At 38.2% G+C, this 25,947-nt stretch overlaps 1 long non-coding RNA gene across 1 annotated transcript in view; it reads left to right on the top strand.

Moving 5' to 3' along the window:
* Positions 1-2,945: 2,945 nt before the first annotated feature.
* LOC130683434 (uncharacterized) overlaps positions 2,946-25,947 on the top strand; it is a 428,515-nt gene continuing 405,513 nt past the window's right edge. The window contains exon 1 of the long non-coding RNA XR_008997154.1: positions 2,946-3,091. This is a non-coding gene — a long non-coding RNA (uncharacterized LOC130683434). The remainder of the gene's footprint in view (positions 3,092-25,947) is intronic.

A 25,947-nucleotide genomic window follows, 5' to 3' on the forward strand; every position in this document is an offset into this window, starting at 1 on the left:
ACTTGAAGAAGGAAGAATAATCCCCAATGAATAGTCTAACATCACAATTATCGAAATTGGAAAAAGAAGAACAAATGAGGCCTAAAGTCAGCAGAAGGAGGGACATAATAAACATCAGAGAAAAATTAACAAAATTGAGAAGAATAAAACAATAGCAAAAATCAATGAAACCAAGAGCTGGTTCTTTGAGAAAATAAACAAAATAGATAAGCCTCTAGCCAAACTTATTAAGAGAAAAAGAGAGTCAACACAAATCAACAGAATCACAAATGAGAACAGAAAAATCATGACAGACTCCACAGAAATACAAAGAACTATTAAAGACTACTATGAAAACCTATATGCCAACAAGCTGGAAAACCTAGAAGAAATGGACAACTTCCTAGAAAAATACAACCTTCCAAGACTGACCAAGGAAGAAACACAAAAGTTAAACAAACCAATTACGAGCAAAGAAATTGAAACGGTGATCAAAAATCCACCCAAGAACAAAACCCCCGGGCCGGACGGATTTACCTTGGAATTTTATCAGACACACAGAGAAGACATAACACCCATTCTCCTTAAAGTTTTCCAAATAATAGAAGAGGAGGGAATACTCCCAAACTCATTCTATGAAGCCAACATCACCCTAATACCAAAACCAGGCAAAGACCCCTCCAAAAAAGAAAATTACAGACCAATATCCCTGATGAATGTAGATGCAAAAATACTTAATAAAATACTAGCAAACTGAATACAAAAGTATATCAAAAGGATCCTACACCATGACCAAGTGGGATTCATCCCAGGGATGCAAGGACAGTACAACATTCGAAAATCCATCAACATCATCCACCACATCAACAAAAAGAAAGACAAAAACCACATGAACATCTCCACAGATGCTGAAAAAGCATTTGACAAAATTCAGCATCCATTCATGATAAAAACTCTCATCAAAATGGGAATAGAGGGCAAGTACCTCAATATAATAAAGGCCATATATCATAAACCCACAGCCAATATTATATTGAACAGCGAGAAGCTGAAAGTATTTCCTCTGAGATCGGGAACAAGACAGGGATGCCCACTCTCCCCACTGCTATTTAACATAGTACTGGAGGTCCTAGCCACGGCAATCAGACAAAATAAAGAAATACAAGGAATCCAGATTGGTAAAGAAGAAGTTAAACTGTCACTATTTGCAGATGACATGATATTGTACATAAAAAACCCTAAAGACTCCACCCCAAAACTACTAGAAGTGATATTGGAATACAGCAAAGTTGCAGAGTACAAAATTAACACACAGAAATCTGTAGCTTTCCTATACACTAAAAATGAACCAATAGAAAGAGAAATCAGGAAAACAATTCCATTCACAATTGCATCAAAAAGAATAAAATACCTAGGAATAAATCTAACTAAAGAAGTGAATGACCTATACTCTGAAAACTACAAGTCACTCTTAAGAGAAATTAAAAGGGACACTAACAAATGGAAACTCATCCCATGCTAGTGGCTAGAAAGAATTAATATAGTCAAAATGGCCATCCTGCCCAAAGCAATATACAGATTTGATGCAAACCCTATCAAATTACCAGCAACATTCTTCAATGAACTGGAACAAATAATTCAAAGATTCATATGGAAACACCAAAGACCCCGAATAGCCAAAGCAATCCTGAGAAAGAAGAATAAAGTAGGGGGGATCTCACTCCCCAACTTCAAGCTCTACTATAAAGCCATAGTAATCAAGACAATTTGGTACTGACACAAGAACAGAGCCACAGACCAATGGAACAGACTAGAGACTCCAGACATTAACCCAAACATATATGGTCCATTGATATTTGATAAAGGAGCCATGGACATACAATGGCGAAATGACAGTCTCTTCAACAGATGGTGCTGGCAAAACTGGACAGCTACATGTAGGAGAATGAAACTGGACCATTGTCTAACCCCATATACAAACATAAATTCAAAATGGATCAAAGACCTGAATGTAAGTCATGAAACCATTAAAGTCATGGAAAAAAACATAGGCAAAAACCTCTTAGACATAAACATGAGTGACCTCTTCTTGAACATATCTCCCCGGGCAAGGAAAACAACAGCAAAAATGAACAAGTGGGACTATATTAAGCTGAAAAGCTTCAGTACAGCAGAAGACACCATCAATAGAACAAAAAGGAACCATACAGTATGGGAGAATATATTTGTAAATGACAGATCCGATAAAGGCTTGACGTCCAAAATATATAAAGAGCTCACACGCCTCAACAAACAAAAAACAAATAATCCAATTAAAAAATGGGCAGAGGAACTGAACAGACAGTTCTCCAAAAAAGAAATACAGATGGCCAACAGACACATGAAAAGATGATCCACATCGCTAATTATCAGAGAAATGCAAATTAAAACTACAATGAGATATCACCTCACACCAGTAAGGATGGCTGCCATCCAAAAGACAAACAACAACAAATGTTGGCAAGGCTGTAGAGAAAGGGGAACCCTCCTACACTGCTGGTGGGAATGTAAATTAGTTCAACCATTGTGGAAAGCAGTATGGAGGTTCATCAAAGTGCTCAAAACAGACTTACCATTTGACCCAGGAATTCCACTCCTAGGAATTTACCCTAAGAACGCAGCAGTCAAGTTTGAGAAAGACAGATGCACCCCTAGGTTTATCGCAGACTATTTACAATAGCCAAGAGTTGGAAGCAACCTAAATGTCCATCAGTAGATGAATGGATAAAGAAGATGTGGTACATATACACAATGGAATACTACTCAGCCATAAGAAGAGGGCAAATCCTACCATTTGCAGCAACATGGATGGAGCTGGAGGGTATTATGCTCAGTGAAATAAGCCAAGTGGAGTAAGAGAAATACCAAATGATTTCACTCATCTGTGAAGTATAAGAACAAAGGAAAAAAGGAACAAAACAGCAGCGGAATCACAGAACCCAAGAATGGACTAACAGGTACCAAAGGGAAAGGGACTGGGGAGGATGGGTGGGTATGGAGGGATAAGAGGGGGGAAGAAGAAGGGGGGTATTAAGATTAGCATGCATAGGGGGGTGGGCGAAAGGGGAGGGCTGTACAACACAGAGAAGACAAGTAGTGGTTCTACAACATTTTGCTATGCTGATGGACAGTGACTGTAAAGGGGTTTATAGGGGGGACCTGGTATAGGGGAGAGCCTAGTAAACATAATATTGTTCATGTAAGTGTAGATTAAAGATAACAAAAAAAAAAGAAAGAAAAGGGGGATTACTCCCTGATAGGATAAAACTAACTGTAAATCAACGATTAATGCATGCTTTAAATATCCTTAATTTGATCACTTAAAGGGTGTCAGATGATCAGCTATGGAGGTACATTTTTCTGATAATATTACTTTATCTTAAAAAAAAAAAGCAGTTCCTGTGTGGTGACCTCCAATGAGTTCTACACAATGGTATAAAGGGCATATCAAAGTGTGGGCAAAGGGTCTGTCTGTGTTTATACAGAGGATCAAAGCCTAATTTGGCTACCCAGAAAATGAACTAAGATACGATATGGAGAAGAACTTTCAGCATCAGCACTCTCTGGAAGAGTCATACCAGAAGATGATCATCAAAAAACCTCAACAAAGATCCAGGCGATGCTGCAGTTGTAGCTGCATTCATCCCACCGGTTCCTGGACTTGCCATTGGAATGAGGAAGGAGATATCTAAGCTGGCCTGTGCATACAGTAAAACAACAAATTTGACTGGATCTATATTGTTGGATCTCAACCAAGAATTAGGAGAAGTGCAAATTGTAGCACTCCAAAATCTTACAACTACAGACTATCTACTATTAAAAGAACATATGGGATGTGAACAGTCCCCAAGAATGGGTTGTTTTAATTTGTCTGATTTCTCTCAGACTGTTCAAGTTCAGTTGGACAATATCCACCATATCATAGATAAGTTTTCACAAATGCCTAGGGTGCCTAACCGGTTTTCTTGGTTTCACTGGAGATGGCTGATAATTATAGGTCTGCTTTGGTTATGTAACTGTATTCCTATTACGTTAATGTGTGTACACAATTTAATTAGTAGTTTAAAACCTATACATGCTTAAGTTACTCTACAAGGAGATATGTCAAATAAATAATCAATCTTCCCATGTTTTCTTCCGTCTGCTACTCCTATAGCTTTTCTTCTTCCTTTCTAATTAAACCCTTCAATAGAATTCGTGCCTTAAATCGAATTTACCGAGTATCATAATTCTTCCAAGTGATAAAGATACCTCAAGACAAATATTGGGCATAAAAGCCACAGGGCATAAATCTGCAAAGAAGTAAAAAGCTAACCTTTTCAAACAATAAGGCTTCTCTCTCACTTTCCAACTTTACATTTCCCTGTATGGCCCCGGAAGATGACTGGTTAGCCAGAGATGGGTAAGATTCCTCAAGGGAGGAACAACCTAAGACATGCACAGTCACAGGGGGGGCCATCAGGTGAGAAATTGGGGATCAACAGAGGTGAGGCTTAGAACCTCACCCCCTCTGTTTTGAGAGAAATCTTCTGTATCCGTGGATGTTTTATTGCCCTTGTCTAGCTTGGATTAACACATAGTCTACAGGCACACACCTGATCATCTACATGTGCTCTCTTACAACACTAAACTATGTTTTCTACCTTTATCTTGTATCTACCTACCACTTCAGCATTTTATTAAAAATAATAATAATAGTAACAAGGGAGAAATGTGGGATTCACATATCAAGTATAAAAATCAAATGAATATTCATATTTGACCTGGTTATTTATAGTTCATACTGTGTGATCAAAACCGAAAGTTTCTGTGATGACTGCCCTTGTACTGTTCACAATGTAAGAACTTATTCACTATGTAAGAATTTGTTCACCATGTAAGAACTTGTTTGTTATGCTTCAGAAGAATCGAGACTGACAAGAATTAGGCTTGGGGTGGATAAATGATTGTGCATTGAGCATTGGGTCCCCTATACAGAATTTTATTGTTGTTAACAACCATTTGATCAATAAATATGAGAGATGCCCTCTCAAAAAAAAAAAAAACTCCAAAGAATGCACTCCAAAACTATTAGATCCAATATCTGAATTCAGCAAAGTTGCAGGATATAAAATTAATACACAGAAATCTGCTGCATTCCTATACACTAATGATGAACTAGCAGAGAGAGAAATCAGGAAAATAATTTCATTCACAGTTGCATCAAAAAGAATAAAGTACCTAGGAATAAACCTTACCAAGGAAGTGAAAGACTTATACTCTGAAACTACAAGACACTCATGAAAGAAATTAAAGAAGATACCAATAAATGGAAACACATCCTGTGCTCATGGATAGGAAGAATTAATATTGTCAAAATGGCCATCCTGCCTAAAGCAATCTACAGATTCAATGCAATTCTTATCAAAATACCAACAGCATTCTTCAACGAACTAGAGAAAATTGTCCTAAAATTCATATGGAACCACAAAAGACCCTGAATAGCCAAAGTAATCCTGAGAAGGAAGAATAAAGCTGGGGAGATTATGATTCCCAACTTCAAGCTCTACTACAAAGCCACAGTAATCAAGACAATTTGGTACTGGCATAAGAACAGACCCATAGATCAATGGAACAGACTAGAGCACCCTGTTATAATATATATGGTCAATTAATATAAGATAAAGGAGCCATGGACATACAATGTGGAAATGACAGCCTCTTCAACCGCTGGTGTTCGCAAAACTGGACAGCTACATGCAAGAGAATAAAACTGGATTACTGTTTAACCCCATATACAAAAGTAAACTCCTAATGGATCAAAGACCTGAATGCAAGTCATGAAACCATAAAACTCTTAGAAGAAAACATAGGCAAAAATCTCCTGAATATAAACATGAGCAACTTCTTCCTGAATGCATCTCCTTGGGCAAGGGAAACAAAAGCAAAAACACATGGAACTACATCAAACTAAAAAGCTTCTGTATGGCAAAGGACACCATCAACAGAACTAAAAGGCTTCCCACAGTATGGGAGAATATATTTGTAAATGACATATCTGACAGGGGGTTAACACCCAAAATATACAGAGAACTCAGACACCTCAACACCCAAAAAGCAAATAACCCGATTAAGAAATGAGCAGAGGATATAAAGAGACAGTTCTCCAAAGAAGAAAATTCAGATGGCCAACAGACACATGAAAAGATGCTCCACATCACTAATCATCAGGGAAATGCAAATTAAAACCACAATGAGGTATCACCTCACGCCAGTAAGGATGGCCAGAATCAAAAAGATGAAAAACAACAAATGCTGGTGAGGATGCAGAGAAAGGGGAACCCTCCTACACTGCTGGTGGAATGTAAGCTAGTTCAACCATTGTGGAAAGCAATATAGAGGTTCCTCAAGAAAATAAAAATAGAAATACCATTTGACCCAGGAATCCCACTCTTTGGAATTTACCCAAAGAATAGATATTCTCAGATTCAAAAGACATATGCACCCCTATGTTTATTGCAGCACTATTTACAATAGCCAAGATATGGAAGCAACCTAAGTGTCCATCAGTAGATGAATGGATAAAGAAGATGTGGTACATATATACAATGGAATACTATTCAGCCATAAGAAAGAAACAAATCCTACCATTTGCAACAACATGGATGGAACCAGAGGATATTATGCTCAGTGAAATAAGTCAGGCAGAGAAAGACAAGTGCCAAATGATTTCCCTCATTTGTGGAAGATAACAATGAAGCAAAACTGAAGGAACAAATAGTAGCAGACGCAGAGACTCCAAGAAGGGACTAGTGGTTACCAAAGGATAGGGGTGTGGGAGGGTGGGTGGGGAGGGAGGGGGAAAGGGAATGAGGGGTATTATGTTTAGTACTCATGGTGCGGGGATCACGGGGAAAAAGTGTAGCACAGAGAAGGCAAATGGTGAACCTGTGGCATCTTACTACACCGATGGACAGTGACTGCATTGGGTATGGGTGGGGACTTGATAATATGGGTAAATGTAGTACCACATTGTTTTTTCATGTGAAACCTTCATAAAAGTGTATATCAATAATATCTTAATAAAAAAATTTAAAAAAAGACATTGAGTTCTTCTTTAGTGTCATTTGAGATTTCAAAATAATTACTACTGATGGGAACAAATAAGCACTTATAGCATTAAATACACCCTTTCAGAATATACTCTCTCCCTCATGTGTTTCTCCTCCCTGGCCCACCCATGTTCAGCGTGACCAGAGGTCTGTCATTCCATAAAGAGACACCCCTTTCACCTAGCAGCAAGATACCCCCAAGGAATATTCTAGTCCGTAGCTCAGAGGCGACTGAACATATATAATATACAGGGATAATAGTATGACTGTACTTTAGAATATGCATTTAGAATACTTAACACATAACCAACCTTTATAACAAAATACAGACTGATTTAAGAAGGACAGAGAGGGCTTCTCTTGTGAAGTCATGGAAAAATCCTGCAAGATTCCTCATGGCTACTCAAACAGGTAAAGGCGTTGAGACAGTGTGATTTTCCTTTTGTGCACAGTGTTATTTTGAGTTTTTTTGAGTTCTCTGGTGAGCAGTGTTGGAAATGTTTGAAGGACCAAGTCACCAATCAACCTTGACTTTTCTCAAACTGCCTGCTCACAAATGTTTTTCTCCAGCTTAGAGCTTAACACAAACTAAGAATGGCAACACTATAGATGAGGTGATAGGCTGTAAGGAGCCGAGATTGTTATCTGAAGATTAACCACAGAGACCCTGAAATGGGGCTGGGATGTTTCAGAAAGAGTCTCCCGTGAGGTTTCCAGGTCAGCTTATTGGGTCAGGTTGGATCTACTGTGATCTCTACTCGGTCAGAAGTTCTGTGAGATCATTTCTCATTTTTGACAGAACGTGGACAAGAGGAGAAGAAAATATATGACATGCTACTAAGAAAAGCAATGTGATCTAATTTGTTTTAAGTGGGCTTTTTTGTTGGTTGGGGAGAAAGGTATGCAGGGATTTCTCCCAGTCTTCCCTATAATTAATTACCCACTAAATATGACATCATCCCATCTCCCCAATGCAAGTCAGCCAGGGGACTGTTTAAGAAGAGGTCCTGCAAACACACACACTAAATTTCAGGTGTCCCCTCTGTCCACCAGGCCCTGCCATCTGTCGGCAGTTCCAAGCTCCGTCAGTTCATGCCCTGCCACCCAGCTAGAGTGGCATCCCCCTGGGAGCTCTGCCAAGAGAGTCAAAGCCTCTCCTGGGCACCCACAAACCTATTTCCACTGGGATCTCGACCTCTTTGCAGTAAAAATGCACTCATTATTAATATCACCAAACGGATTCCTCCTGCTCTAATTTCACAGTCAGCCAGCAAACCTAAGATTATAATGTGGGTTTTCATGAAGGTGTTGCTATAGCATCATATAAACTGTTGACAATTAATTTTTGGTAACTAACGAGCTGACATTCTGACTCTCATAAACTGTTATGTATGACCATGCCCAGGGGTTGGGCCAGGATTCTGACCAAGGAGTTTCTGTACCTAAAAGCCAAAAATCTCCTCTTTCACAATGGGGTGGTGCAACAAGGTGTGAGCCCTGCTTAACTGTTCAATGGGGTGTCCTAGTGAGATCTTGTAATGACAATGGACTCATTTAGGGGAACATAGACCTGCTGTCAGACTGAACATTTACATAAGGAAATAGTGGGGAATAGGAGTGGGTAAGTTGAGACCCTGGACAACAGATGAATGTATTTTGCTGTAACAGTCTTACAAGTAACAGGGAGTCATCAAAGGTCTTTGAATGTTTAGTAAAGTTGGGGGATATGGTGAGGTTAAAGAAGGGTGAGAACACAGAAATGAACCTTAGATATGTCGTATTTCTCATTTAGGAGTGTATCTGCACACAGAATTTCACTGGATCTTGTCAACATAGTGCAGCAGAAGTGGCTGTGTGCACTGTATGGGTGAGTAAACCAAAGCTGAGTGACCTATGACCTGACCAGAGTTACTCAACTAGGGAAAATGTGACTTAAAGGCAGATTCTGTGATTTCAAGTTCAGTGCTAATTGCCAGATTATTTAATCAGTCCCATATTAATGTTAGGCCACACTATTCTAGTCAAGCCACCATAATGTGGTTATACTTGTCTACATAGACCCTGAAATAATACAAACAATACTTCTTCCCTCTCTGGAGTAGAGAAGGGTCTACATACAGTCCCTACTCAAAGCTGACTATAAACTCAGGCCCAGGAGTCCCATGAGCTACATGTTCTACCAGCCTTCATGACTGCTCTTACCAGCATGTTCCCTGAGGGTGGGCCTTGCCCTGGGTCCTAACTGGCTGACCTTATGTAAGTTTATTGTATATTCTGGCGCTGGCCTGGCCCCCTCCATCTGCCCATCTTAGTAAAGGTCACTATGTTACGTTACTAGTTTCAGCAAAGGCAGAACTCGATGTCGGAAAAAAGTATATTCTTACTACAACCAACTGACCCAATGATTGATATCAATGTCACTCAGCAAACCACTAAAAACACCCATCATTTCTATGTTTGATAATCAAAATGAACATGTAAATAAAATATACTTTGAATACCATTTCATTGTCATCTAGTAACAATTATCCAAAGTGAGAGAGTTCAGTGGAGGTCAGTGAAGGGAAATGAGGAACTTGCTTTATATTTATAACAATGAGTGGGGACTTAAATGTTTTGGTCTAAAGAACTTCATGATTCTTCGCAGAGATCTACGACATACATCTAGGATGATTAATAGTATTATGCAACCTCAACTGAAAATCCTAAAGGTTGTAATTCATTAAAATAAATAAGTACTTGATGATTCAGAGAACAAATTCGTTATAACCAAGTGTGGAATTAAAGAAGACCTCTAAAGACTGGGAGTTTGAAAAGACTCTTCCCATTATGAGGGATTATACCACTGGTGGTCAAGAGTAACCCTAAATCAATGGCACCTTTCCACTCTGTTCACAGAAGCTTAAAAAAAGAGATGTTCTATAAAGGACATATAAAGATAGACAGATGATTAATATTTGTGTGAGTTTTAAACAAATGTGGTGATTCCACAGCTTCTCTGCAAACATCAGCTAGCTTTCTAAGATTTCAGACACACTGAATTCCCATGAATTTAAGATCAGTCCCACACTATACTACAAACTACTTCTTAGATACCATTCTGTATTTCACTGATCAGTATTTCTTAGAGAGAATGGGAGATGGTAATGAAGAGAATGCTCAACACTGTATAGATATTATGTATTTGCAGCCCAGCAATAACCATGTCATTTTTCTCTTTTATAGGAAATGAAAACTAGACTCAGAAAAACCCAAGAATTTTTTATGAAATCATACCAAGTGTATGTTTCTGAACCCAGATTTGCATCCAACTCTGCTTGACTCTAAAAACCCAGTTCTTTCTTCTATGTGACATGTTCACATGGTCCACCCCTCTTCTCATGGGCAGAAACCCATCCATCCAATACATTTAATCCAGTAATGAGCAACTTTTTAAGGCAGATGCCAACAGCATATGACCATAGAGCCACAAATCTCCTGACGGTCACACAAAAGGAGAAATATGATTTATTATCTCCTTAAAGTACATATAACATGTACTCCCACTGTCCATGCACAATCCCCCACCTCTTGACCACATTCACTGCTTTGTTCCTCTGCACCTATGAGAATGGCTTTTGACCCCTGACAGTGACTCAGCTGGTTCTCTCTTCCTGAATCTCTAAAGATTCCCTGTGTCTGGGCTGATCTGGGACCAGGGTTAGAGGCTGCCAGGAGGTGCACCTTGAGGTGGAGACTTTGCAGCCTTTGAGTACCTGGCTGAGCTGTCCTATTCCATTTGCTTGCACGTAGAAACCAGTCCTTCTGTAGACCCACCCTCAATCTTTTTTGGTCCCTCCATCACCCTGTTAAATGTCCTTAATGTGTACTCTGATCTTGCTGGTTTCCAAAGCTCATACACAACTCATTAGATCTAATCAAACAGGAAATCTGAGTTACCCTATGCTGTTGACATAAATTTTAAACAATGGATTGAAAAATGCAATAACAGTAAGTGCTAAATCAGAAAATCCCCTTGCTTTTTTACATTTGCCAAATGAGCACATTGCTATCATACTTAAGAGGAATCCCTTCATTTCCTAAAAAGACCCATAAAGTGCTATGTGTTGATTATTTCCCTTGCCATGCCACATCAGGATACAAACAGGAAGCAATTGGAAAATGTAGTCATCAGTTATTGTGCATTATCACTGGAGTAGAAAATGTTGGATGAGGTGTATGTACAATTGGAGGGAGGCTAAGTTCTCTTAAGTTTCTGTTCTTCCTACTTTCGGGATTTGCTTGAGCTAAATGAACACAGATGACAATGCAGAATCAATAGGGAGTTTCTATTCAAGTCCATCAAACCTGCAGGATCTTTCACATCATCACCATTTTACTATTTCTGTATTAAATTGTTCCATGAAGACCTTATTCATATCCTACTCCATTCTGTCCTGAAGCAAATATTAAAGCTCTCCTGGGCTGTGAAGATACTGCCACTTTCTCCCCAGTCTGCTCTGTACTGCAGTAATCAATGTTTATGGCTGCAGTTACAGTAAAAATAGCAAAAGTCAATATTTGTGCTCCGTATCTGTCAGATAATAAAGCTGGCTGGAGGCAAGGCCATATGACATCTGCATGCAATACACAGGGGCTGGTTCCCCTGTCCTTCTAGACAGTTTGTCTAAAGATGGCATCATATTTGTACAGCTGACATTCCCAAATCCCCTGTGTGTGTCCTCAGGGAAGCTCAAGATTTTTTGTTTGATTTTTGATCCTGTTGATTCTGGCCTTTGGACTGGAAAAAAAATGTTGAAAAAAAAACAAGAGAAAAAGAAGTAGGAAGAAAAGAAGAAAATGAAATGAGACAGAGTAACAGAATAACTCAGAAAATCTATCTAACGGTCCTTTTTGAAAGGTTGTTTTTTTACACCTTGCCTACTTTCAAAAAGGATAGCAAGAGACAAAGAAATGGTGGACCACTTGAAACAAAAGAACCTAAAATAAGCTGGGAAATCAGAGTTTCTTGTGAAGTTTGGCTTTTAGATGAAGACCTGGTTTCAGTTTTAGCTCTCTGATCTTTGGGCAAGTATCTGACTATAAATAAGCCTAAGATTTCTCATCTGTAAAATGGGACTGTAAATAGAGCCCAATTTATAGAGCTGTTGAAAAGAATAAATGAGATAACATGGAGAAAGAATTTTGCACAGCACCTAGTAACAATACCAGGGACTGTTGTTATCAAAGCAAAGTGATTTTTAAGTGAACCAACTTTACTTCTCCTTCAACTCTTTGGACTTGTTAAATGACTAACGCAAGTCACTGGAGAAAAAGCTAATGTGGAAAGTCAAAACTCAGATTTTATAATTCATTTTTATGTTCCATTTCATTACTCCTATTATTATTAATCTTCCATGGCTTAATTCATACATATTTCCATCTTGTTCAGTGTTTCCAAGTCAGAATTATTGTCCTCATCTGGGGACACCATTATTATAATTGTTCTGCAATTTGATCCCAAATTTTCACTCAGGAATCCTACACCATTTCACAGCCTCTTTGTGCTGCTCCTTCTATATGGGCTGTGTTCCCTTCTTCCCATTACTGCAATTGATTGCCTTCAGCAAGCCAGTCTTTCTCTCACAGTGACACATTTTGTAGTATGTGAAATGGTTTTGGGTGGATAAACTTCTTTCTGTTTCTAAAAGCTATTATTTTAATATGTAGTATATAAAATAAAATAGCAGACCAAACCCATGATTTACTAGATATTATCCTTTAGGTTGAGGATAAAACAGTGTAAAGTTAAAAAATTGACAGTTCAAAAAAGATTAATAAATCACCAATCAGGCTATGAATGCTCATCATATTTCCAGCTCCTTACAGCTCATGGGGTCCTGTGTCATGCTGAGCAGAAGCATTTAGGAGCCTGCTGGCAACTTTCCAGTTCTCTCTCCTTTGCCACAGTGACTAGTGAGGCTGTATGTTCCAGACAATGTAAGTGTAAGATGGCTGAGCCTCCATCAGCCTGGGTCCCTGAGTGACTGTATGGAGCAAGGCCACCATCAACCCATGACCAACATGTAGTATGACTGAGACAAAAACTTTTGTTCTGTTAATTCACTAAGTTTGGAAGATTGTGATCTCAGCATGGTGGTATGTGAAATACCATAGAGGTGGTCACAAAGGTGTTTGAGATTACAGTTTCTTAATCAGAATCCCCCATATAACATGGTTTCATGTCTTTGTCAATATCTTGTCAACTCTTCTCTAAGCACATTCTAATTTGTCAATGGCTTTCTTAAAATACTATGTCCCATGATAAATACAACCCACCAGATGTGGATGGAATAAAATGGAGTTTCCCTCCATCCACATTAATTCAATCCAAAATATATAAAGATTCTTTAGTCTCTCCATCCAGCTGTTGGCTCATATTAAATATACACTACTCAAAACCCTTTTCTTGTGAATTCTTTCTTTCCACATTTTATCTCCATCTTTCCATTGAGTGGATGACTTACTGCACTTGGACCATTATTAACTTTTTCTCTTTGGTCCTTTAAGTAAATCAGGTATAGAGAGATCTTTTAAAATCTTGATTCTTTCATCCAACATAAAATCATCCCTCTAAGTGTGTGTCTTCCACAAACATGCTTTCCAGGTCTTCATGTAAAGCAGTGCTTCTCAAAATTATCTACCAAGGAATTCCTAATCATATGGAGTTCAAAATGACCCCTAGAAGTTGGACATGATGTTGGATTCACTGAAAACAAATATGACATTTTTTTTCATTTGTGTGTTTTAAAATTCATGTGACCAATTTTTTATTCAATCTAAAATATATCATGCTTATTGTATCATTTTCTCAAGAATCTTTGAGCAAAATTGATACTATAAGAGAAAGTACAGTGTCTATCTTATGTCTGGTATGGAATGGGTCTCAATTTTATTTTTTATTTTAAAGGAAGAAAGAAAAAGTGGGGAAGGAAGGACAGGAGGGTGGAAAGGAGGGAGGGAAGAAGGGAGGGAGGAGGAAGAAGACAAATGGAAGAATACAAGAAGGATACCTTTGCTTGGCCTTATGCCATCTACCTCCGAAAGGCAGACTACTCCTTGCATGATATTCTTTTGTTTCTAGCATATGTTTATTTAATTCTCATTTAATATTTTCTGGTATTTTGTTCTAGATTATTTTCATCCAATTATTCAATGTTTCCCCTTTCCACATCTTTTTTATACTCACTTCTTTCCATTTGATTATATATATTGTGTTATATTAAAATATAGCCTCATTTATTTAACAAATACTTAAATGAGCACTAATTCTATTTAGGAATATGTGAGCCATATAAATGCAGTGATAAGCTAGACAAATATAGTCGCTGTCCTTAAAAAAGTGAACATTAGATGATTGAACAGTCTTTTGCTTTCTTTAGACATCCTTCTGTTTTCCTCCTCATCTGAATTATTATTTTCATAGTCAGAGCTCTGTGGTTGAAGGGTCTGTCATCCCTCTGAAACTATCACCCCATTAAAATGGCACTAGCTGTAGAATAATAATTACACGTTCTCTGAATATTCATCCAAGTCTCATTCTGCACACTACTGTCATCTTTTAAATATATCTATGTTCTCCTGGCTGAGAAATAGTTGTACTGAAGCAGAAGGGGGACATGCTTGGCTCAGGCGTGGAAAAAACTAAGAAAAGCACCCCTGAGTGAACATCATTGTCTATGAACACAAGAGCTTTCTCAAGATTTGCTTCCTCCTCAGACTGAAGTATGTTGTGTGAAACAACTTACATGATGATTTTCCCAGCTGGTAGCCATTTGAAAGGAAAACCCTGTTATGCTATTTCTTTCTGAACTAAAAAGTATTTCAAGGGGCTCACTGTATTATTGTAATGAGTTTTAGAGTTTTTATTGCAAATATTGCAAAATATAGCAATATTTGTAAATACAAATGGAAAAAGAGAAGAACATTCAAATAAACATGGATATCCACTGCTCAGAGGTACCAATATTTTGTGTAGGTCTTTCCACATTAAAACTTTTAAAATTACAAATATGTATTGTATTTGTCACTTCATACTCTTTGGTATTATACCATAATACCACATGATATTTTTCCTTCTACAACATGTAGCTATTTCCCATGATATTCGTTTTCTAATATACAATATTAATAATGGCATAGGGTATTGTCATACCATAATTTATTTTAGAATACCCTAATATTGAACATTTAAACATTCCTCAAAATTTTTACCGTTATGAATATTGGTCTGATGAACTTTCTTACAGGAATATCTTAACATAAATCTACACATAATTCTTTAGGATCAATTCCTAGCAGTAGAATTATTAAGTAAATTTCTAAGGCTGTGTATATACACTTTTAAGGATATTCCCAAATTAGTCTCTAGAAAGTTTGTAGCAAGTTGCATTTCTAACATTAGCATATGAGACTGCTCACTTAGCAAGAGCAATGCTATAAAAATCTTTTCTATCTGATAAATAAAACATATCTCATATTTCTTTTGTGATTATTCTTGCTTTTCTTTTTCTATATTTATTTTTCTTAAAAAATTAAGTTTATTATATATTATTTTGTTTTTATTCTTATATGTTAAGAATATTAATGTTTCATTTTATGTATGTGGCAAGTATTTTCTCAGATTTGTCATTTGAATATTAATTTTATTTAGTGTTTTGGAGGCACAGCTATTATTTGTTGTCATTACAGTAAAATGCATCTATATTTTTCCTGGTTGCATTCCGTGTCTTGTTTGGTTCTCACTTTTAATTCTCTTTTTCTCCAAAAGCCCCATAAAAGAATTAGATAAATAGATGGGGGCAGGGGTTGATTTCTATCAGGGCTGGCAACTGGAGAAGTATGGATTCCATATGATAGAATTTTCACATTACATGATAGAAAGGCAAATAAATTTCTTTAATATACGTACAAACAAGATCAAATTGAAGGAAGAACTGATCAGTCAGTGAATTATACACAAATAATTGTGAGAAAATACAACAAACTAAGGTGTTAAGTGGTCTGATTATAAATTTAAGAAACGTTCTCCCTTGTACCTTTATGTATTTTCCAAATTTTCTGTACATAAGATGTACTTATATCATGATGCAAACAAAAACCAGTGAACAAAATAAATGAACAAAGTAGACTGTGGGACTGGCATGGCATGGCTATTTAACATCTGTGAGTGATGGAGATGTCTTTTTACAACAGAGGATGTCAGGTGTGAATGTCTATGACTTTGATCTGTATGGAACAGAGGTTCTTAACTAAGAAGGATTTTGTTCCTCTTTCCCCAGGGACATCTGCAACGTCGGGAGCCACTTCTGGTTGTCATGACTGGGTGTTCTACTGGCCTCTAGTGGATAGAGTCCAGCGGTGACACTAAACATCTTACAATGCACAGCCCCGCCCCTAACAACAAAGAATTTCTGACCCAAAATATCAGCAGTGCCAAAACTGAGAAACGTTAGCATGTATGTAGGCTTTGAAATGAGCAACCTCAAAATTGGGGTATAGGCACCCCAGGAAGGTTACAGGACAATCTATTAAAGCAAAGAAAAGAAAAACTTAAAATTCCAATTCATGTAAATTCTTATTTCAAAACCTGTATTAATTTTCATGATAGATTGACACTGCCCCCTTACACAGACTGGGTGTCTCTCCAGTCACACCTGACACTCAGTGTGAAATGGCCTGAGGGTTGGGAAGGGACCCAACATGGAGGGTATGACAGTGGCATCCCTCTTAACTGTTGGCTCTTAACATATTGTGACATCTTGTTGTTTCCTTGTACCCAGTCAAATGCAGGTGATGTTATGCAGGTTTGATTAGGCTACTTACCACAACATGACAAGGAGTTTTAAAAGATCTTGTAAAAAGATCAGATTGACTGAAGGTAACATTTTTAATGCAAACGCAAGGAACAGGAAGAAAATGGCTGAAATCTATCCTAGAACGAGGTCTTTGAGTCATACTAGAAGAATTGACAATGTTTTTAGATTGCTACAGGGCAGGGGCGACTCTGTAAGGGCCAGCCAGTGGAGAGTGACAATCCCTTCTTTCAGATCTCATTCCATAGGGATGTGGGGTGGTGTGATCTGAGAAACCCAAGGAGCCTGACTTTATTTGATAAGACCGCAGACAAATGTATGCCCCAGGGTGTTATCAAAAATAATAGATCAATCAGCTAGAAATCAGGGTGCCTAACTCAAGCGAATTCCAGTAGAGGCCAATAAGCCAGAGGTTTATTGGGGACATTAAAGTAAGAGATCATCAAAGAAGACTCTACTGAAATGAGTCATTCCTGGTGGTCTAGGATGATTATGTGCATGCCCAAGACTATGCCCTCTCAGTAATAACAGGAAAGGGAACCTCTGAGCTGTTAGTCACTGGCCACACAAGCTAGCTGTTAGCTCCTGAACTGTGGAAACAGTCTCCAAGCCACACATAGATCCAACAGCAAAGATGAAAACCTTACCTGTGCAGGCGGTTTATTAGTCAGATGGGGTTGCCATAACAAAGTAGAATACACCGTGTGGGTTAAACAACATAAATTAGTTTTCTTGCAGCTCTGGAGGCTGACAGTCCAAGATCAGCATGCCAGCATGGTGAAATTCTGGTGAGAGCTCTCCTCCTGGCTTGCAGCCAGCCGTCCTCTCACTGTATCCTTAGAAAGCCTTTCCTCGGTGTGTGCATGTGCTGAGAGGGAGAGAGTAAGCTCTCTGGGGTCTCTTCTTAGAATTGCACTAATCCCAGCATAAGATCTCCACCCTCATGACTTCATTTTACCCTAATTACCTCCAAAGAGCCCCAACTCCAAATACCATCACATTGGGGATTAGGGGTTCAATATATGAATTTTTGGGGGGGACACAAACATTTAGTCCAAAACAGGGAATTTATGTATAGCTTCTGACCAATCAGTGGCTTACCATTAAGCCGCATTGACCCAGGAGCTGGTCCAAGGAAGGCAGACAAATCTAGAGAAAGAGAAAGTGTATTAGTGGTTGCCAAGGGCTGGCAGTGTGGAAGAAACAGGTGACAATAAAATGAGTACAAAGTTTCCTTGTGGGGTAATGAAAATGTCCTAAGTGTTCAAAGTTGGATTATGGTGATAGTTGTTCAACTCTATAAACATCCTAAAAACCATTAAATTGTATACCTAAATGGGTGAGTCTTATTGTATGTAAATTATAACTCAAAAAGTTATGCTTTTTAAATATGTATGGAATACTGATAGCCTCAGATTCACTCCTGAATAGCAATTCAATATAAATGTCTCCAGTATTCTTGGAGAGTGAGTAAGCATTTAGCATTTCAACCAAGACTTAGAATAACTTAATATGAACTTTAGCACGGGCTTTAACAATTAAAATTGTAATGAAAATGTTTAACATTTGTGAAGTAAATATTGAAACAAAAGAGTTGGACATCTCTGTGTGTTAAATTGTTATATAGGTCTTCAAGGAGATACATGAACCTAAGTTTGAAGCTTGGTGAAGCCAGGTCAAAATATTGTGGAAATGTATCTTAGAGTTCCTGGTGAGAGAATTGTAAGAGCTATGAAAGCAAAATTGGTATGAAGAAAGAGAAACTGGGGGTGCTTAATTTATCCATCATCTGGAAATAATCTATTAAAAGCAGAAAATAAATAATTTCTTACTCTTCCTTAACAATAATAGATTTTTTCAAAACATGATAAACTTTAAAGCATACTATAAAACTATAGTAATCAAGACTGTATGGTGCAGGCATAAAGCTAGAGTTGTAGATCAGTGGAATAGAGGAGAGTCCAGATGTAAACTCATTCATTTACTGTCAATTGATTTTCAACAATGATGCTAAAATAATTCAATGAGGCAAGAGTAGTCTTTACAACAAAAGGTGTTGGGACAACTGGATAGCCAAGTGCAAAAGAATGAAGCTGGACCCCTACTTCACACCATATGCAAAAATCAACTAAAAATGGACCATAGACCTAAATGTAAGAACTAAAATTATAAAACTCTTCTAAGAAAACACAGGTGAAAATCTTTGCTGCCTTGGATTAAGTAATGTTTTCTTAGATATCACATCAAAAGTGCAAGCAACCCACAAAATTAAAAAAAAAAGATGAGTTGGACCTTGTGGAGAACTACTCATAGTATAAAGATTATTTTTAAGTGAAAACATTTGAGCTAAAGATGTGGAAAGAAATTTTATGCAAATATCCCTTATTTGACTAGAGAGGAGCCTCCAGAAAATCCAGTTCCTAGAGAGTTTCCTGTGAATTCAGCTCAGATGAAGAAAGACTGCCTCATTCCATTAGCATAAAAAGGTCCAATACAACCTTCTATATCTTTCCATTGAAGCCTTTAAAAAAACAAACAAACACACCTTTGTAAGTTTAGCATATAACCCTTTGTCTCTGGCTATTGAGGCAGATACTCTTCACTGAGCCTGGAAATAAATCTTGGCTTTTCTCCTGTTAATCTATTGTTAGTTAATTTTCATGCCCCCAGTTACTGTTGAAAAAGTTTTCCTGCCAACAACCTCATCCAAAATAAAAACTTTTGTGCTTCAAAAAACACTATTAAGAAAGCAAAAGATGACCCAAATAATAGGACAAAACATTTTCAAATCATGTGTCTAATTAGAGTCTAATACCTAGAATATATAAAGAACTCTTACAACAAAAAGATAAACCAATTAAAAATGGGCAAAGTATTTGAACAGGTATTCTCCAAAGATATACAAATTGCCAATAAGCAGATGAAAAGAAAAAAGTCACAATTTATGCATATGAAATGTTGAGAATAGGCAAATCCATCAAGACAGGAAGACTACTGGTTATCAAGAGCTGGGAATAGAGAGGAATGGGGAGTGACTGCCCATGGGTATAGGGTTTCTTTTTGGGGTAATAAAACTATTCTGGAATTAGATAATAATGCTGGCTGCACAACCTGAATATACTAAAACAATCACTGAACTGTAAACTTAGAAATGTTGAATTTGAATTACTGTGGTATATGAGTTACATCTAAGTAAAAAATAAGGAAAGAAGTTATAACAGTGAGAAAAAACATGCTGTGCAAAAATATTCTGTTTGATTAGGAAGAACTGGTTGTTGGGGGATGATGGTGGGGAGAAAATTGATTTTGCAATTTTTCCTGCAAAGAAAGGGATATTGGCAAAGTCAGGTTCTTTCAAGGGAAGCAATCTTTCCTTAACCTTCATTTAAGCCATCGTTATTTAAACCATTGTTTTAAGCCAGGCTCTAAACAAAGTAAGGCTGTAGTCATGGGGTATGATAGATACCCATTTCCCCTATTTTCGGTAAAGAACTCTATGTACTGGGGTGAGGCTAACTGTACCCCCAGTTTCAAAGGGAACAAGGGATCTATGCCTGGCCAATCAATGCACCATATCACCATAGACTTAAAGATTGATGAAGCCATTCAGTCCAAACTATCAGTTAAATTAAGCCACTCGGGCACAATTCTGAGACTTCTGCATGAAGAAAAGAGGTGTGTTCCTTTCTAGTGGAATAGAACCATGACAGTATATGAGCCTAGAATTCCTACAGTCCAACTACAGAGACTCTAGTCAACATAGAAAAGGACAGAACCAAGATGGAGAGATATTGGATCACAACTTTTTGTTTATTTAATCTACTTCTAATTGGGTTTTCTGACACTAACAATCAAATAAACTATAAAGAAAACACAGAAAATGCTTTAAAAGAAAAAATAAATTTCAAATAATGTAATCCCTCAATGATTTTGATAAGGAAAGAAATGAGCTAGTCTTTATGAATTTCCTTATAGGCTTTAATTCATCTGACCCTAGCAACCATGTGCATTATTTTGCTCATTTTAAGCATAAAGTTTGGTGTCCATGACAATTTTTTTAACCCATAATGAGAAAAATGATGCTGTTAGAGAGGAAAAAATTTTATCTATCCTCTTATGTTTATGCTTGGGTCCTGCAAATTAAGTTGATAAAGAAAGATTGGCAAGAGAAAGGTCATTTTTATTCATATCCATATGTATGTAGGACTTCACAGAAAATGTGACTCAAAGCGGCAGTTAGAATTTGGGGCTATCTACATACCATCTTAACAGATGAAGGAGAGTGCGAAGAGGGCACTTACAGGAAAACAAATGAGTCTCTGAAAACATAAATGGGTTCTTTGGAGAACAAGTAAGAGACATAATAGTTTTGTGACAATGTCTGTTTGGACAAGATACTGACTTCTCCCAGAGAAGAGAAATCCACCTGAAAGGTGGATCTTTGGCAATTGAGTTCTTTTGGTGTGGGGGTAGGGGGGGTCTGTTTCTTTAGGGATTTCAGGAATTCAAAGGCCTTTAGCTCAAAATAACCTTTATGCCATGCCACAGTCGCTTATTCTGGAACCTCTCAATGCAAATTACTCAATAGCCACATCGCTAGTTAGGAAGCAAGACAAAGCTAGAATACACATCTTCTGGCTCTAGTTACAAACTGAACAGTCCCTTTGATAAGCTAAAATTATCATCTTTTCTTATTCTTAAAGCCATTGAACTATTTTCCCCAAAGACATACAGACACTGATTTTGCTTTTTATAGAAAAAAATATCATTGCACAAACATGAATGTAACAGCTCTTTGGGTCTTGAAATTGTTTCTGAATGTCAAATATTTTGCTCTGTGCGACCTGCCAGACATTTGTCTTATTATGGCCATCTGATGCTTTCTGAAATTTTTTCTTTTGGAAAAATATGTGAAAGAAAAAAGAGGGAGAGAAATATGTACCTTTCCAGCCAGAGCAGACTAGCCCTAGGTATTTGTCGGCAGCCCTGCTGTTGGATTGACAACCCCAGCTGTTGATAGGCTGCAGGGAGACAGGAGAGAGAATGCCATTCATCAGGACACTGGGCAAATGGGCATGTCTTAATGTTACCATTTTCCTTATGGTTATAATAACCCCCTGCATGACACACCTGGAACAATTTAACTGAGCTTGACCGATCAGTTGAGAAATTATTTGGAAAATATGTGCTCTCCCTTTTTCTGCCAGGGGCTGGTGGACTCGACAGTGAGTAAGCCAGAGCATGCTCTCAGAGCCGGTGATGTGCTGACCTATTACTGAAAGGGGCTCACTTTCATCCAAAGTGGGCCCTTTACTGTCTCTGCTGAGCTCCTGATCCTTTATGCAGCAGACACGAAAGTTATACATTGGCTGAAAAAGAGGTCTGTGCTGTTTTTCTCATTTTCAATTCAGTTGACTGCCATGATGTAAAATTCATGAGTTTACATTAAAAAGCTTTAATTTTAGCTTCTCTTGAAATAGTAGAATGTTTGGTCCAACTGGACTTCCATTTCCATGTGAGAATAGCTGGCTGGAGTCAGGTGGTAATGCTCACATCTAGGCAGGAAGCTCAACCTCCAGTCTTCTGTGATCACCGCTACAACCTGATATTTCATTTTCCTTGTTTATGCTCCCTGCCTGGGCCCTGCAGGTATCTGAGTTTGCTACCTTTGCAGCGGAAAGTGAAAAAGAACTGCTTGAAAAATTTATTTTGGTCCTAAATTGCTGACCAGATCCTTATCATAAGTAACCACTGCCTCTGATAAGGTTGGGACTACTAACTGATATACATATTTTTAAATTCTTTCTTCTTTTTTGACTTAGTGAGAAATACTCACTTTCTAGCTTAGGAAGCCCACATCTGAAAGGGATCTTTGAAGTAACAATTGGTCATAAACTGATTCTTTATCTCAGTCTTATAAATGGAGAATGTTTCTTGCTCTCTCCAGCCATGTGTTAATGGTTTCTTGAGGTCACTTGTACAGATAGATCTTTTGAATTTCACTTGGAACACATGTGGTTTTAAGCTAGATGTTAATTGGAAACATTTATAGTGTCAAACATTTGATTAATGCTCTGGGTTTTAATTGAAAGGAAGAAGCATTTCTTAAATCAACTCTTCACAGTAATATGATTTTTCAAAAAAAAAGATTCCTAGAATAAATTAAACATTTATTCGAAAACCAAGTAGTATTAAAAAACAATCCTCATCATTCATGCGGATTTGCCATCATCCCTTTTAAACAAATATTTGAGGGGCAATTACTAGCCAATTGATAATTAGAAAAAAAAATCAAATGCCAATAAATGCAATACTGCTTTTGGCTGATGGCCAGTAACAATTCAGAAACATGCTGAAAGGGGTTTCACTCTACTGCTGAGTTTTGGTATAACATAGAACATTCTACATGTTTCACTCTTGGGTAGCATGGTCTAGGAAAGGGAAATGCATTGTCTTCACAGAGTTGCTCTGTGTGGCTGGGACCCTCTAAACTAAGACAATTAGCATGTGCTTTGGGGACTAAGCATCGGGTAATATTCTCCAGGTGTGGGAAGTCCACAGTGGGACTCAGTTGAGTTCAGAAGAGGGTATATTTTGACTTTAATTTTTGCTCATAAAAAATCAAAATTGGGTCTCCAGATGGTGCCCTGTAGACACAAGTAGGCATTGCAATAAATCACAAGCCAGTGACATGGTCATTACTCTGGGGCACTCAACCCCTCCATGGCCAGGTGTTTAGAGAGGCACCCAGGCAGTCTTTCAGGTGTTCTCATAGCATGGGGTGCCGTCTGTTAGGGGCCAGAATGGGGTGCCACCATTCGCTTCTAACTGTCAGCCAGGACTGGTAATAGGTGCAGTCTGGTGTGAAGACATTAGTCCCCCCTGCTGCCTGCACTTAGTATATTGGAGAGAACCCAAGGGGGAAAAAAGAGTGTCACAGGTCCATGTCTGCATAACTGCTGGTCTGAAATGGGAAAAATTAAATATGCCCATTAGGGCTTTGATTTCCACCCCACCAAACACCTTGCTTTACAGTTTTTCCCACTGAACTGACTACCTGATGGATGTTTTGGAAACATTTATTCCTCATCCCTTTGTTCATTCAATGTGTATGTATTTCAAGGGCCCTCCGACCTGAGTAATGTGTGAGCTTCTTTAAACCTCTCAAAATTTGTACCACAGATTCATGGACATTTGCTTGTAAAACACAAACTTAAGAGCTTAAATCTTACTCTATGAAAATGTCTTACAATGCAGGATAATCAAAGCAAAATAGAAATAAATTTTATTTTTTAAAATGGGTGAAACGATTTCCTAATAATTTTGTAGAATTAAAAACACACAATTTCCCTAAAATCCTCTTTGGTTTAAGAAACTACTGGCATATTGAATACTTGCTATGAGTCAGATACCGTAACAGGCCCTGGGCCTGCAGTTCACTAGGGCTTGCCCTTGTCCTCAGAAGGAAAGAAAGAGGACCACAGCAGATTCTCTGTGCTCTTATGAAGCCTGTGCATGGTTCTGAGTCTCCGGGCCACCTAGTGGGGTTACGCAGCTCCCCACTCCATGGCAGGCTATTGAAACGAACTGCAAAATTCTCAAAACATTGGAAAGGACATTTTTAAGGGAGGTCTTCTCCCTCCAGCATCAAATAGGATCTTTCATTAGCCTCCTGGGGCTGCCTTAACAAATGACCACACTCATGATGGCTTAAAGCAACACACATTTGTCATTTTATAGTTCTGGAGGCCAGAAGACTGAAATCAGTCTCCCTGGGCTAAGGCCAAGGTGTCCACAGGACCAGTTCTTTCTGGAGGCTCAGAGGGAGACTCTGTTCCCTGCCTTCCTCAACTTCTGTATGCTGCCTGCATTGTCTTCTGATCCCTTCTTCACCTTCAACCTCTTGCCTCCATCACCTTTCCTCTTACTTCCCTCTGATCTCCTTTACCTGCCCTAGCAGGACCCCCATGATTATACCAGGCCCACCAGGATAATGCATCTCAGGAGCCTTAAGTTAACCCTGTCTGCAGAGTCTCCTTTGCCACTGAAGGTAACATTCACAGATTCTGGAGATTAAGATGAAAATATCTTGGGGGCCATTGTTCAGACTACCACAGTCTCTTAGGACCCATATCTCTTTCTCCAGTCCTTACTCCTCATGCCAGGGTTCATGTCATCAGCCATACACCTCAACCTCCCTTTTATGTCACTTCACATGGACAAGTCCTGAAGAAGCTCACCTTCTCTTCCCCCTAAAATCTGCTCCACAGCCCAGATCTTCTTTCTCTTGGAACAGCAACATCATTCTATATTTCACACAATCCTGAGATCTTAATGTTATTCAAAAAAAAATTCATGTTTTCTTTATCCCCTATATGCTCTCTGACTACTAAGACCCAACACTTGCCTTTGAAATGCCTTCCAATTTATCCTTTACCTTTGAAGTACCTCCCAATGTACCAAACTCTCCCCACAATAGTCCAGTGCCCTGGTAAGAAGATTTCTATGCCTTGGAACTAGTGTGTTTTCACATTGGTAGTATCCAGAATAGAATAAAACTTAGGTCAAAAATCTTTGCATGAAATTGGTGGTATCTGTAACAAAGCCTAAATGTTGGCATCTCTCCAACTGTTCAATTGCTGACTCCATGATTTAATTTTCCTTTTAAAATGCCTTTGACATGTCAAACTGACACTACAGCAGATAGTGTTCTCACTGGTAGAGCCTCTTTACCCTGGCACATTACCATTATCCACTGAGACTGGGGCCCAGCAGTTCTTTGAAATTTTCTCCTCTGTGTCTCTCCAGCGTGTTTGCTAATCACAGATAGAGGAACTTTACGTCTTCCCCTTCTTCTGTTCACTGACACGAAACATTGATTCCCAGTTCCATCCTTTCCCCTTTTCAGCATATGGTTTTATCTCCATTATTAAAATAGCAATCTAGAACAGTTTCTCCCAAACAAGCCTTGCTTTTATAACATC

This window comes from Manis pentadactyla, chromosome 4, assembly GCF_030020395.1.
Source record: "Manis pentadactyla isolate mManPen7 chromosome 4, mManPen7.hap1, whole genome shotgun sequence".
NCBI classification, from domain to species: domain Eukaryota; kingdom Metazoa; phylum Chordata; class Mammalia; order Pholidota; family Manidae; genus Manis; species Manis pentadactyla.